Source organism: Dendrobates tinctorius, unplaced genomic scaffold (assembly GCF_039654945.1).
Source record: "Dendrobates tinctorius isolate UK_male_01 unplaced genomic scaffold, ASM3965494v1 ptg000116l, whole genome shotgun sequence".
In the NCBI taxonomy this organism is placed as follows: domain Eukaryota; kingdom Metazoa; phylum Chordata; class Amphibia; order Anura; family Dendrobatidae; genus Dendrobates; species Dendrobates tinctorius.
Genome location: NW_027361784.1, coordinates 22,331,236 through 22,345,694, shown reverse-complemented (window position 1 = coordinate 22,345,694; position 14,459 = coordinate 22,331,236). Strand labels below are relative to the sequence as shown.

Sequence of the window (14,459 nt, the reverse complement as noted above, 5' to 3'; positions counted from 1 at the left end):
ATGCGATTGGTGTCTTATGGGGTAGAAACGCTATAGTACAGTCCCCCACTCTTACATTAATTTGAGTGAAAGTGAGATGTGTCCTCCCTGTTTGCACAGAAGAGATGGACATCAGATGATGGCCCAAGGGCCTTTGCAAATCTTCTTATACCTGAAGGTTCGGCATTTCCCTTTAGAATAGAATCTCTTTATACATATTTTAGAAAACCTTGTGAAATTTCCTTGGTCAACTACGTTTTAGGTAATTTTTCTTTTTTTTAAAAAATTGAGTTTATTTATTTTCTCAGTTGAAACAGAAGAAAATCAATTACAAAGCCTGCCAAATCGGTTGATAGAAACAAATTGCGTAAATTTTGCTGCCTCGTAAGTCCTTTATGGTGCTGTGATTTTTTTATCCAGGGTCCAAATTTCTTTCCGGACAAAACATCCCTCACATTGGAATTTGTTTTTTTTTTTATATTGTTCTTTCACAAGAACTATGTGTAACAAATTACAGCATGATTTATATCAGGAGACGGTGCCAAGCTTGACCACTAAATTCCTTACTAGAAAGCATATAGGAATGAATAAAACCTCTCGGTTCTTATTTTCCTCTTTTCTGCCACTAAATCACTTTTTGGTATTAGTAAAAGTGATCTATCATGATTGTTCTTTAATATGTCTCTTTGTCTTGTCAAGACCTTGACTGCTCTTTTTATAAAATACCTCTACTACTATTTTGTTGTGTATTTTTTGAGTTACTATTTGAGTACTTTTTTGTGCAATCATGTTCCTATGGGGTCAATAGGAGCTGAGATGCAGTACCCAGTAGCAGCCACTAAACAATGAGTGGAGCTGTGACGTTCTTTCCTTATTACATCTGACCTCCACCTATAGATGCTATCAGTTGATTGGCGGGGGAATCAGGTGTCGGACACCCACTGATCTTAGGCTAGTTTTTTACTAGCGTATGGCCGATGTGCGGAGGGCTGCGGGCTTCCTACATGAAGCTCCGCCCCCTGTTGCGCCTCCTCCGGTCAGCTCTGCCTCTGTCGGCATGCGGCCTGCGTACCATATCTTTAGCATTAGGTACGCAGGCCATGCCGATGTATGCGAATGCCTCCGCATGCGTCTTTTTGATGGTGCGGTGAGCGCACCAAAATGCAACATGCTGCGTTTGGCGCAGGCCGCCACACCGTCAAAACGACGCATGCGGAGGCATATGAATTCATAGGCACGGCCTGCGTACCTAATGCTAAAGATAGGGTATGCAGACTGCATGCCAACAGAGGCGGGGCAGAACGGAGGAGGCGCAGCCGGGGCGAAGCTTCACGGAGGAAGCCCCGAGCCCTCCGCACCTCGGCCATACGCAAGTATGAAACTAGCCTTATATTTATGATTTTCTGTATCCTAAAGACACCCCTTTAGCCCCTTGCACTACAATTTAGGTCACTATTTAGGACGCTGTTCATATATTTGGGAATGTAATAATATCAATATTCCTGCAGTATATTGGAAATTGTAATGTTTAGGCACTACATGGAGGCATTACCTGAGCATCGAAAAGCAATATTATGGGCATTGCATTGAAATAATTTGGCATTGTATGTTTTAAAAAAAAAATTTTGAAAAAAAAAATTGCCTGTTCTTTTCAGTAAACATGACATAATTTTATTTTTCTGTCATTTTTGCGACAATAATAATAATAAAATGTCATAAAAAATGTAAATACCGCACAGCCATGACTTATTTGCGTGCAGGCATACCTCTTTAAGGTCTTGTTTTTAATAAGAAGAGGTGTAATTTTTTTAGGCGCCTTGTTTGCATCCACATAAATAATTGTTCAATTTATGTTTAAAAAAAAAAAGCAAATCGAGAGAGAGTAAAAAAGAGGTAACAAAAAAAAATAATAATGAATGTCAAAATGATTTGAAAAAATCAGAAAAGATTCTTCAGGTAAAACACCGCTGGTGAGTTCTGCTTAAAAAAAATTATGCAGGTACGTGGTTCCTGATGGAAGATTGTGTAACTATCAAGCTCACTGCTTTCTGTAATACTATTGAAACCAACAAGCATGATGCCTCATGTAAGACTATGTAACCACCCCTTACCTACTTTCTCCTTCTCCACTACCCTGTAGACTGTAGGGCAGGGTACTCTCCTCTTCGGTCTTATTTTGTTAATTGCAATATATACTTGTATTTTGTATGTAAACCCTGTACAGCACCAAGGAATCAATGGTGCTCTAAAAAAAGAACGTTAATAACCATCAAGCTCACTGCCTTGTGTAAGACTATATAAACCATAATGCTTGGTGCCTCATGTATTCTTGTGAGATAATCATGCTCTTTGCTGAAATCATCACTTTTGATGCCTCATGTAAGATCGTTAAAGACTCTAAAGGAATAAAAAAGGACAAAAAAAATGCCAAAAATCTTTTCTAACTTTTTTTTAAAATAGACGACCTGTCCATTCTTCTGGTGACTTAAGCTTCTTAATGAATCAGGAGCATTTGCTCTGAACCCCCCCCCTCCCCATCAAGAGCGGCGAGAGAATCGCTGGTCTTGATCAATGGCCCCCCAATGTGTCTCGGATGACTAATCTGGAGTCCATCTTTTCCAAGCTCCGCTATTTTAGGCTGACAAGTCTCTCCCTGTGTATGTATATGCGATAGTTCTGTTACTTTAGGGATCGGGGCAGGTGGAAGCCACATGGCGGTTCTAGCTTCGGACTAGTCATACAAGACAACTAAACCCTGGCCGGCTTTTATAAAGCTTGTTTTCTCTGAGATGCTGCCATCCTTCAGCGTTAAAGCACATATGGTTGAACTAACTCTGGTACTGTCTGACTCATGCTGCCTATGGTTCGGAGAGCTGCTTGCGACTAGCTAATGCTACACGTGCATCGAGCAGCATGAAACTGATGACAGTCTCCCTTTATATATCTATAATCGTCTGCTTCGCTATTTCTTGGAAATAAAGCCTCACACATAAAGGTGCTAAAATTTGAGTAAAATGGCTAGACATTTTTTTTCCCAAGCAGAATATATCACTGCCAGACAATTTCTGTTTGTTTAACAAATGACTGTTCTGAGAAATGAAAGAAGCTCTTCTCCGACGTCTGGCAAGGAGAAAGATGTCAACATTGCAGGGAGTAACAAGCTGAACTTCACTGCCGGAGCTGACAGCGCACGTCTTAATGTAAGTCTTGCAGAACTTCTCCCACTTTTGGATAGTTGCAGGATATGTAAGTATTGTGATATATAGGAGCTGCTGTACGCCAAACACTCAGACCCTATAAATCCCCACCCCCAAAAAATAATAATAATATTAATACAAAATTGCAGAATAAAAGTCTGTCAGGAGGGATTATTTTAGGTGAGAACTGTAGGAATTGTGAAAGCTCCGTTATCCATTGGATAATCTACCCATGTGAGCAGGTAGTCGTCTGATGTCCCCAACGCCGGCGACACTTAGAAAAGGTATTTTTCCTTTACAGAAAACTCCAGTCCCCCTTAATTGCTCTTTACTACTCTACCCTGGGTCTGTTTTTAGCAGCCAATGGATAGGAATATTCTTAAAATGTAACTTTTATTAAACAATATAAAATCTAAAAAAGTGCAAGGTGCTCAGGTGAATCAACAAACAAACAATTAGATCAAGAGGAAAAGCTGGTAGCTCCAGCATTAGTCATCTGTTACATCCTAACTCTTATTTGGATGTCTTGCATTGATCCTATAATGCCAGACCACTCTAAAGGCACAAGGTAGACACAAATATTATCCAACATCACCACTGTGCCCTAACACTGTATATTGCAACTTGCCCACACGGCTTCTACAGTTGTTCTCTAGTAGGATTGAATAGCCAAATGTCTTTCGGATACCCGCCAGCCCATATGTAGATTTGGCATATAGATATTCACTTCATCATACAGCGTATATCATCCTCTAAATGGGCATATTGTAACCAAAAATATTGCCCCACAAAATAACAAAACCAGCTTATCCACATAACTTCAATTCCTACATTTTCTGCAGGTTCTAATCATAATAATATGCACCAATAGTTCTGACATAATAGTCCTTTTTATACGTGTCACCTTCGAGGTATTCAATGCAGCATATCAAAATGTGTTCCCTTAGTTCGGGTCTTATATTTCACACATATGCATATATCCTCATAACTCCATCAAATGCCTCCTATTACTGCTAGAGGCATTATTATGACACAGGACTACTGACATATGTAAAACATAGAACGGTCTCACCAAATTAACAGGGTCGCACTCAGACATGTTACCATCCCCATAAATGGTGAACGCCAGAGGCGTAGCTAGGGTTTTGGTTCAGGGGGGGCAAAATTTCTAAGTAGGCCCCTAACCAGAGAACCTCAGCAGATGACTGCGCTGTTGCCAAAAGTAATCTATATAATATATATATTCCATTATTGCGGCGTCAGCGCGGCCCCCCAGTGCGTGCCGCAATAATGGAAGAGGGAGCGTCACATGACGCTCCCTCTCCCATCATTACCTTCTTCCTATGACATACAACGGGTGCGCGATGTGTCGCGTCCCCGCTGTGTGCCGCTCTGACTGCAGCACAGCTCCTGACATCAGAGCAGAGCCGCCGCCGAAATCAGCGTGGGAGCGAGGAGGAGAGGTGAGTATATATATATATTTTTTAATTTATATATTGAGTCCTGGTTGCTTGATTATGATACCCTGTATGGGGGGGAGGCAGCATAATACCTGTATGAGGGGGCAGCATGATATACCCCGTATGAGGAGGAGGCAGCATGATACACCGTATGATGGGGGGCAGCATGATACCCCATATGAGGAGGGGGCAGCATGATACCCCGTATGAGGGGGGTAGTATGATACCCCGCATGAGGGGGGGCAGCATGATACACCATATAAGGGGGCAGCATTATACCCCATATAAGGGAGGGCAGCATGATAGCCCATGAGGGGGGCAGCATGATACTCTATGAGGGGGGCTGCATTATATTCTGAAGGGGCTACATTATAATCTTTGGGGGGGCTGAATTATACCATATGAAGGGGGCTACATTATAGAGAAAGAAAGAAAGAACAGAGAGAAAGAACAGAGAGCGAAAGAGAGGAAAGAAAGAACAGAGAGAGAAAGAAAGAACAGAGAAAGGAAGAACAGAGAGAGAAAGGAAGAGGGGAAGGAAAGAACAGAGAGAGAAAGAAAGAATAGAGAGAGAAAGAAACAGAGAGAAAGAACAGAGTGAGAGAAAGAAACAGTGAGAGAAAGAAAGAAAGATTCTATAAAGATACTATAGCAGCCCGGCTCCCATTGTAGTGCCCACCTGAGCCTCCCGGTGCAGGACATATCATGATCCGCTCATATGCCCGACATCACCGAGTCCAAAGTGATCCCGCGCTGTCCACGCTGTCGGAGACGGTGATGGATCTGAAGCATTCCCTGAGATGCCTCCATGGTTCCGTCACAATCTACTCCTGAAATTACCCATTTCTGGTCAGCTTCCAGCACGTCACTTCCCGTGGAACGTTACGTGCAAATTTTTAAGTGCTCCTCAGGGCTCTGCCGTGTACTCCTGTGTCCGCGGGAAAAGTAAGCTCCTGACCGGGACAGACTCTCTCTCAAAATCGAGACGGTTGGGAGGTATGGATGCTCCCCACCATACACCTCATACACACATGGTTCCACTTTCTATGCCTCGTACACACATGGCTCCACTCTGTACACCTCGCACACACACGGCTCCACTCAGTACACGTGCGGCTCTGCTCCGTACACCTTGTACACGTGCGGCCATGCTCTGTACACCTTGTACACACATGGCTCCGCTCCGTAAACGTCGTGCACATGCGGCTCCGCTCCGTACACCTCGTACACACGCGGCTCCGCTCCGTACACCTCGCACACACGCGGCTCCGCTCCGTACACCTCGCACACACGCGGCTCCGCTCCGTACACCTTGCACACACGCGGCTCCGCTCAGTACACCTCGCACACACGCGGCTCTGCTCCGTACACCCTGTAAAGTTCTCCTTACCCCACACAGAAACTTCCCTTCATCCAGCACCAAGACAACCAGCACGGCAGAGTCCTGCACACAGAGAGCCTCCTGATCATGTGACCTCGACTCCTCCCCTTCTGTGACCTCATCACAGGTCCTGTGGCAGCCAGAGAAGACAACATAGTAGCGGCAGAGCAGGGAGATGATCGATTCTCCCTCTCTGCCGCAGATACAGTAATTACAGTGTAAATCCGGGTGGGCCCCCTCAGAGCACGGGGCCCGGGGCGACCGCCCCCCTCTGCCCCCCAGGTAGCTACGCTACTGGTGAACGTGATACCCCTTCCTCCCGACGCGTTTCGTATGTTGCCAGTTTGGAAATGAAACGGCCACAACACAACAAATAGGACCCCGGTCGACTCCCCTGATGAGACCTAACGAAACGCGTCGGGAGGAAGGGGTATCGCGTTCACCATTTATGGGGATGGTAACATGTCTGAGTGCGACCCTGTTAATTTGGTGAGACCGTTCTATGTTTTACATGTGTCAGTAGTCCTGTGTCATAATAATGCCTCTAGCAGTAATAGGAGGCATTTGATGGAGTTATGAGGATATATGCATATGTGTGAAATATAAGACCCGAACTAAGGGAACACATTTTGATATGCTGCATTGAATACCTCGAAGGTGACACGTATAAAAAGGACTATTATGTCAGAACTATTGGTGCATATTATTATGATTAGAACCTGCAGAAAATGTAGGAATTGAAGTTATGTGGATAAGCTGGTTTTGTTATTTTGTGGGGCAATATTTTTGGTTACAATATGCCAATTTAGAGGATGATATACGCTGTATGATGAAGTGAATATCTATATGCCAAATCTACATATGGGCTGGCGGGTATCCGAAAGACATTTGGCTATTCATTCCTACTAGAGAACAACTGTAGAAGCCGTGTGGGCAAGTTGCAATATACAGTGTTAGGGCACAGTGGTGACTTTGGATACTATTTGTGTCTACCTTGTGCCTTTAGAGTGGTCTGGCATTATAGGATCAATGCAAGACATCCAAATAAGAGTTATATAAATAAGGATGTAACAGATGACTAATGCTGGCGCTACCAGCTTTTCCTCTTGATCTAATTGTTTGTTTGTTGATTCACCTGAGCTCCTTGCACTTTTTTAGATTTTATATCGTTTATTAAAAGTTATATTTTAAGAATATTCCTATCCATTGGCTGCTAAAAATAATCTAAGAGGAGTGGATATACTAGTGCTATTTCTACCCTGGGTCTGGCAAAGAGTCTCCACCGCTACCCCTGGTGTCTGTTATTGTCTGCAGCTCTGAATCACACCGACAGCGCTGCAGCCAGTCAGTAAACTCAGCAGCTCATACTGTGTGTTCGTGCACAGCAGATGATCTCACTTATTGGCTGCAGCGCTGTCAACGTACAGTGGGCATGGAAAGTATTCAGATCCCTTTACATTTTTCTCTTTGTTTCATTGCAGTATTCAGACCCTTTGCTCAGTATTGAGTAGAAGCACCTTTTGAGCTAGTACAGCCATGAATCTTCTTGGGAATGATGAAGTTTTAAACACCTGGATTTGGGGATCCTCTGACATTCTTCCTTGCAGATCCTCTCCAGTTCCGTCAGGTGGATGGTGAACATTAGTGGACAGCCATTCTCAGGTCTCTCCAGAGATGCTCAATTGGGTTTAGGTCAGGGCTCTGGCTGGGCCAGTCAAAAATGGTCACAGAGTTGTTCTGAAGCCACTCTTTTGTTATTTTAGCTGTGTGCTTAGGGTCATTGTCTTGGTGGAAGGATTATGGAGGGCACTGTGCTCTTAGGAACCTTGAGTACTGCAGAAATTCTTTTGTAACCTTGGCCAGATCTGTGCTTGCCACAATTCTGTCTCTGAGCTCCTTGGCCAGTTCCTTTGACCTCATGATTCTCATTTGGTCTGACATGCACTGTGAGCTGTGAGGTCTTATATAGACAGGTGTGCACCTTTACAATTCTAGTCTTATCAGTTTAATTACACACAGCTGGACTCCAATGAAGGAGTAGAAGCATCTCAAGGAGGATCACAAGGAAATGGACAGCATGTGACTTAAATATGAGTGTCTGAGCAAAGGGTCTGAATACTTATGACCATGTGATATTTCAGTTTTTCTTTTTCAATAAATTTGCAAAAATTTCTACATTTCTGGGTTTTTTTTCAGTCAAGATGGGGTGCAGAGTGTACATTAATGAGAAAAAAAATGAAGTTTTTTGAATTTACCAAATAGCTGCAAAGAAACAAAGAGTGAAAAATTTAAAAGGGTCTGAATACTTTCCGAATCCACTAACTTCAGCTTTACATACAACTACAGACACTGGGAGCAGCAGCAGAGATGTGGTAAAAATCCTTTGTTTTAACTAAAAAAGTGAATAAATACCATATTTTTCGGACTACAAGACGCACTTTTTCCCTCCCAAAATTTTGAGGAAAAATGGTGTTGCTTCTTATAGTCCAGATGTACCGACTCTGGCTGTGGTGGGGAGGTGGAGGAGTGGTTTCAGTGGAGCAGCGGGTCACAGAGGCAGGAGCTGGTGGCTGCGGCTAACTCCTGTGCCCGCTGCTAAAGAGAAATGAATATTCACTGCAGTCCACACCCATGGGAGTGGATGCAATGAATATTCATTTCTTTCTAGCATCCTGGTATGATTGGCCCTATCCCGTTCCTGGTATGATTGGTCCCATCCTTAGTCTGCTATGATTGGCCCCATCCCGGTTCTGGTATGCATGTGAAGGGGATCGAAGGAAGATGCCCTTTAATGTCACCTCCCTTTAAGAAGTCCTAGTGTAAATATGTTAATACTGGATGTGTTAAATGCTTGCGGTATTGCTATACGAGTATGTGTATTACCGCCTGTCTTATTGGTACTGCCACATCATATATGTGTTACCATGTTGTAGATATTGTAATATATTATTTGATATAATGTTTTGCATATTTATGTACAGATTAGGGTAAGTTAGTGCCTCCTTTGGGGACATTATAGGGGGGTACTTTTGGTATATATTTTCATAGATATGTGTAAGTGTAGTTCTGTTGTGGGCCACTAGATGGGGGCATACTAATGGGCCTTGTAGGTATATCTTGTAGGAAGTTCATAGAGGGTTAATTATAGGAGGAGCTGCTATGGGATAAGAGAGTGTAAGATATAGGAACAGGTTAGAAGGGTGAGCATGCCCGAAGTGTCCACAAGGGCTCTAGGCCCAGGACGCTATTGCAGCGATGCAACGTTCTTTAGATGAAAAGTACACGGGTACAGTCAGACGGGTGCTGGATGAGACCAAAGCATCCCGGAAGTTACGGTGTCTCACAGCAGCAAGAGAAGGCAAGAATTAAGTGGTCCAAGAGTCGTGCAGGGTACAGAATATTCACAATGTGGCAGATCTTAAATAAGGCTAAGGCTTGTAAGTCTGGGGCGAAACGGATGAACGGGATCCCCTATGTCCTGAGGTCCTACAGAAGTGATGCTGCAGTACCGCCTAGGGCGCTACTACCCCGTGATGTGCACGAGGACAAAGAAAGCAGGAAAGGGAAACTGCAGGAGGAATGCTGTGTGGACTGTAATGTTACTGATGTGTCCGAGACCATTGAAGAGAAAAGTAAAATCGTTTGTTTGGTATCTGAACCGGTATCTGTGTCCGTTCTTTCTACCCTATGCACCGAAACTGAGTGTACAGGAGTAGTGCCGCACCGCAGTGGAATCCCTGACGGTGAACCAGGACCTCAAGCAGGTATGCCGGCAGAAGCTGTCAATTTTTCTGTGGGAGGAGGCCAGGACACCAAGGCCCTGGTGTCCTCGGCCACAAGTACCGTCCTGGCGGATTCCTACACATGGCCCCATCAGAAAAGATTAAAAAAACAAACCAATACACTTACCTTCCTCCGCTCCCTTGCAGCCCCCTGCTCCATTGCCAGCAGCTGCCGGAATACTCGCCGGGTCTGTTCATCGCAGAGAGCAGTGAGTATTCATTGATCTTCAGTAGTGCGCAGTGTCAGCCACCAGCTTCCTGCTGCTACCGGCGGTCACGTGTGCCAATACTTAAGAAAAATGAATATTCAGAATATTCATTTCTCAAGTATCAGCACGCGTGACCACTGGCAGCAGCAAGGAAGGCTCCAGCTGACAATGCACGCTACTGAAGAGCAATGAATGTTCACTGCTCTTTGTTCACACAGTCCCGGCGAGTATTTCGGCAGCTGTGCTCTGCTTGTGAGCAGCACATGATGTCCCTGCTATGCGCTGCTTATAAGCATTAAGCAGCTGCTGGCATCAGAATAAGATGCTGCCAGGGAGTGGAGAAAGGTAAGTGTAATGGTTTGTTTTTTTTAAATCTTTTCTGATGGGACCATGCATACCAGGACTGGGATAGGGCCAATCATACCAGGATAAGGATGGGACCATGCAAATCAGAACTGGGATGGGGCAATCATACCAGGATAAGGAAGGGGTCATGCTTACCAGGACTGGGATGAGGCCAATCATACCAGGATAAGGATGGGACCATGCATACCAGGACTGGGATGGGGGGCCAATCATATCAGGAAGGATGTGGCCATGCACCCCAGGATCGGGATGAGGCCAATCATACCAGGTTAAGGATGGGGCCCTGCATACCAGGATAGGGATGAGGGTGATCATTCCTGACAGGATAAGGATGAGGGGGACCATTCCTACCAGAATAGGAATGAGGGGGGATGCATACCAGGCTAGGAATGAGGATCCATGTATACCAGGGTGGGGATGAGGGCCATGCATATCAGGATAGGAATGAGAGAGCCATGCATACCAGAGTAGGGATGAGGGGACATGTGTATCAGGCTGGGAATGAGGAGACCATATTTCCCAGGATAGCGGATATTAAATACAGAATTGACCACATTTTTTGCTTCAGTTTTTTTTCCCTAATTTCCTCCTCTAAAGCCTAGGTGCATCTTATAGTCCAAAAATATGGTAGTTAAACACAAAAAAATAATTTGTGTTTGAGCTCCTCTTGCGAAATTGGAAACTCTCCCATCAGAAAGTCCACAGAGAAAGCACCAAAACTGATCTGCACCGCTGCAGCACCTATATCCATGCACCTGGTTCAGGTATTAAAACCGCTATGCCCGGGCTCTTGATTGCCAACCCAATAGAAAACTGAGCATATGTCCGTGAACAAATAGAAAAAAAGAGGGTGGCACTCACTGTCCTATAAAATCCACTTTTTTACGGCAAATTAAAACATCCAGGACAGGAGAGTCTCATGTGGAGTGTGAAGTACGATGATCATTTCGCGCAAATGAGCATTTGCGCGAAATGATCATCGTACTTCACACTCTACATGAGACTCTCCTGTCCTGGATGTTTTAAATTGCTGTAATAAAGTGGATTTTATGGAACTATGAGTGCCACCCTCTTTTTTTCTATTTCTTCCGTCAGAAAGAACTCACTGACAGATGTTCAGTTAATTCATTCGGGGCAACACAGATGCAAAAAAAAAAAAATGCTAATGGTGTGAAGCGATGGCCGGGAAACCACCACAGTGCAGGAGACTACGGTACACAAGATGAGGGGCAAACAACAAAGGGTAAATTTATTGGAAGGCAAGGAATGAAGTGGATAAGGAAGGTGCAAACAGGGGTATGAGTGGCAAAAGATAATTTACAAGAGTTTGTATTCTTTAGCTGGGCCGTCAAATAGCACAGTGCTCCAACTATTACAGGATCAATATATATCACACAGGCAAAAGCAAATAATAAGCAAAGAATGAGGCTACTCTACGTATGATCTCCCTGGCCTCTACTGAACAGGCCACACGGCTGCCGTGTTCTGTCTGTTGAAGCCTACACTAGGTCCTGACATGAGCACAAACGGGCGCAAACTCTCGATGATGTTGGGGACTCAGGTCCAGTCCCGGGGGCCCCCAACAGTCTAGTATGGTGGTGAGCACGACTGTCTGGCAGATCCGTGAAACGCAGTCTTCTCCTTGCTTCAGGATCCTGGAGGTGCTCCTTGAAATTGTAAATCCCTCTCTTGGTCTCTTTGTGGCTTCTCAAAATAGCACAGGACAGCCACCTTTCCTGCACCCAAAGAGTCTGTTCAATTTGACAAGTCCACTACATCCCAGGCTGTGAGACCTTTTACACAGCTACATGCACAGCAGCTCTCAGCAGCTTCCTTCTCACTCCTTCTCACAGGCTCAACTCCTTCCCTCCTCAGTCTTGGGCAGTTCATAGCACAGTCTTTTGGAGGGGGGGCAGAACACTCCATCACACCAAGCAAGGGGGTCCTGTCTCTTAATGTGGCAGTGTGTTTCTTACTGTCCATAACAGCACCCCCCCCCTACAGGTGCAATTTTTTTTAATGAAACCAAATACCAAAAGTGATCTTTAGCCAAATATACACAAAATAAGGGGGAAAAAAATTGCCTCGAAGGTGTCAACTCTATTTCCTTTAACCGCTTCCCGACATTGGACGTATTGGGTACAACATGGCGATTTTGCTTGCACAGAAGCTGTATGCACTCGATCGCCTCCTAGTGTTTCCATAACATCATAGCTGACACCCGGATCTCACTGCCAGGAATGGTGCCCACACCGCTCCTGGCAGTTAATGCACCTAATTGCTGCGATCGATATTGATCGCAGCATTAAGAAGGTAGAAAGAGGAAGGAGGCTGACTGTCCCCTCCAAATGGCGCCCACATCATGGTGACCCCCGGGTCACCAGGCTAGCAAGCTTGCTAGACCATTCTCAGAGCATGGTCTTATAAGCTTGTGTGTCAGTACACTACTGACAGTTTTAAAGCATTGCAATGCTCGTACATTGAAATGCTTTAAAAGTGAGCAGAGAGGTAAAAGTGAAAGTCCCATAGAGGGACTGGTAAAAGTGAAAGTCCCATAGAGGGACTAAGTAAAAAAAAAAATAGCACAAATATTTAGAAAAAAAATCAGAAAATAAAATATCAACAATAAAAATATATTATACCCATAAATTTGTATTTTTATGTAAAGAGTAAATGAACAAAAAGAGTACACATATTTGGTATGGCTGCGTCTGGAACAAACTGCCCCATAAATCCTTTTAGTGAACCCCGTAAGAAGAAAATAATTGAAAACCTGAAAAAAGAACATGCTTTTTCATCATACTGCAAGAGCAAAAATTAGAATAAAGCGGAATCAAAAAGACAAATATAAATAAAAATGGTATTGCTGAAAACGCCATCTTGTCCCACAAAAAATAAGCTGCCATACAGCTGTCAGTGGAAAAATACACAGTTATAGCTCTCAGAATAAAGAGATGCAAAAAGCATTACTTTTTCTATCAAATAGCTTTTATTGTGTAAAAGTGCCAAAACATAAAAAAGATATAAATGTGGTATCGCTATAATCGTACTGACCCGAAGAATAAAGCTGCTTTATCAATTTTACCACGTGGCACGATATAAAAAATACACCCAAAAAAACAATTCATGAATTGCTGGTTTTTGTTTTTTCTGTCTCCCAAAAATCAGAATGGAAAGTGATCAAAAAAAGTTATGTGCCCAAAAATGGTACCAATAAAAACATCAATTTGTCCCACAAAAAACAATCCTAACATGACTGTAGGAAAATTCAACCTCTCAAAATATGGCGATACACAATAAAAAGTGTCTTTTAGTGTGTGACAGCTTCCAAACATAAAAAAACTATATGCGGTATATCTGGGATCGCTGTAATCGCACCGACTCGAAGAATAAAGTTGTCTAATCAATTATAGGGTACAAGGAACAGCGTAGAAAATAAATAAAACCAATTCTTCACCTGCTCGACTCACATTTATCCTGCGAGTAAATCTCTGAAATACATGGTTCAGACGGAACCCCAGATACCCTATAATGAGGCAGATGGAGTCACTGTGGATGCCGCCCTGACCTGTGATACGGCGGTGTTCATCTTTTTAGGAATGCATAAAAGTGTGGTCGACCACAATTTTTTGCACTTCAGAAAAGAAGGACACCGCTGAACAGAGGCCAGACGGACTCCAGAGTAACTCTGCTGCCTCATTATAGTGCCTGGATCCCTCGGGTTTCATCTGAATCATGTCACTAGGAGATTTAGATTGAAACTCCAGAGTTAGCGCTCAGCGTAGAGCGCCGGATAAATGTGATCCCAAACTGTTCTGTAAAATGTTCCGAATAAAAACTTCAAATCATTCTGCAAAATAAGAGAGTCCCCACTCATGTCCGCCATCTGTAAATGAAAATATAGCGTGCTTCCATGTTACTGATAGTACAAAGGCTTTGGAAAAGTGAAATGGCTTCTCTCCCCCCAAAAGAAATACAGCAAATTCTGCACTCCCAAAAACTAATGCCCCCTCCCTTCTGAGCTCCAGTGTGCCTAAACCACATTTAGCGCCCATATGTTTGGCATTTCTGCACCGAGGAGAGCC

At 43.8% G+C, this 14,459-nt stretch overlaps 1 protein-coding gene across 1 annotated transcript in view; it reads left to right on the top strand.

Annotated features, from left to right (window-relative positions):
- Positions 1–3,104: 3,104 nt before the first annotated feature.
- COLEC10 (collectin subfamily member 10) overlaps positions 3,105–14,459 on the top strand; it is an 88,161-nt gene continuing 76,806 nt past the window's right edge. The window contains exon 1 of the mRNA XM_073590260.1: positions 3,105–3,179. The gene's annotated coding sequence lies outside the window, so the exon portion shown is untranslated. The remainder of the gene's footprint in view (positions 3,180–14,459) is intronic.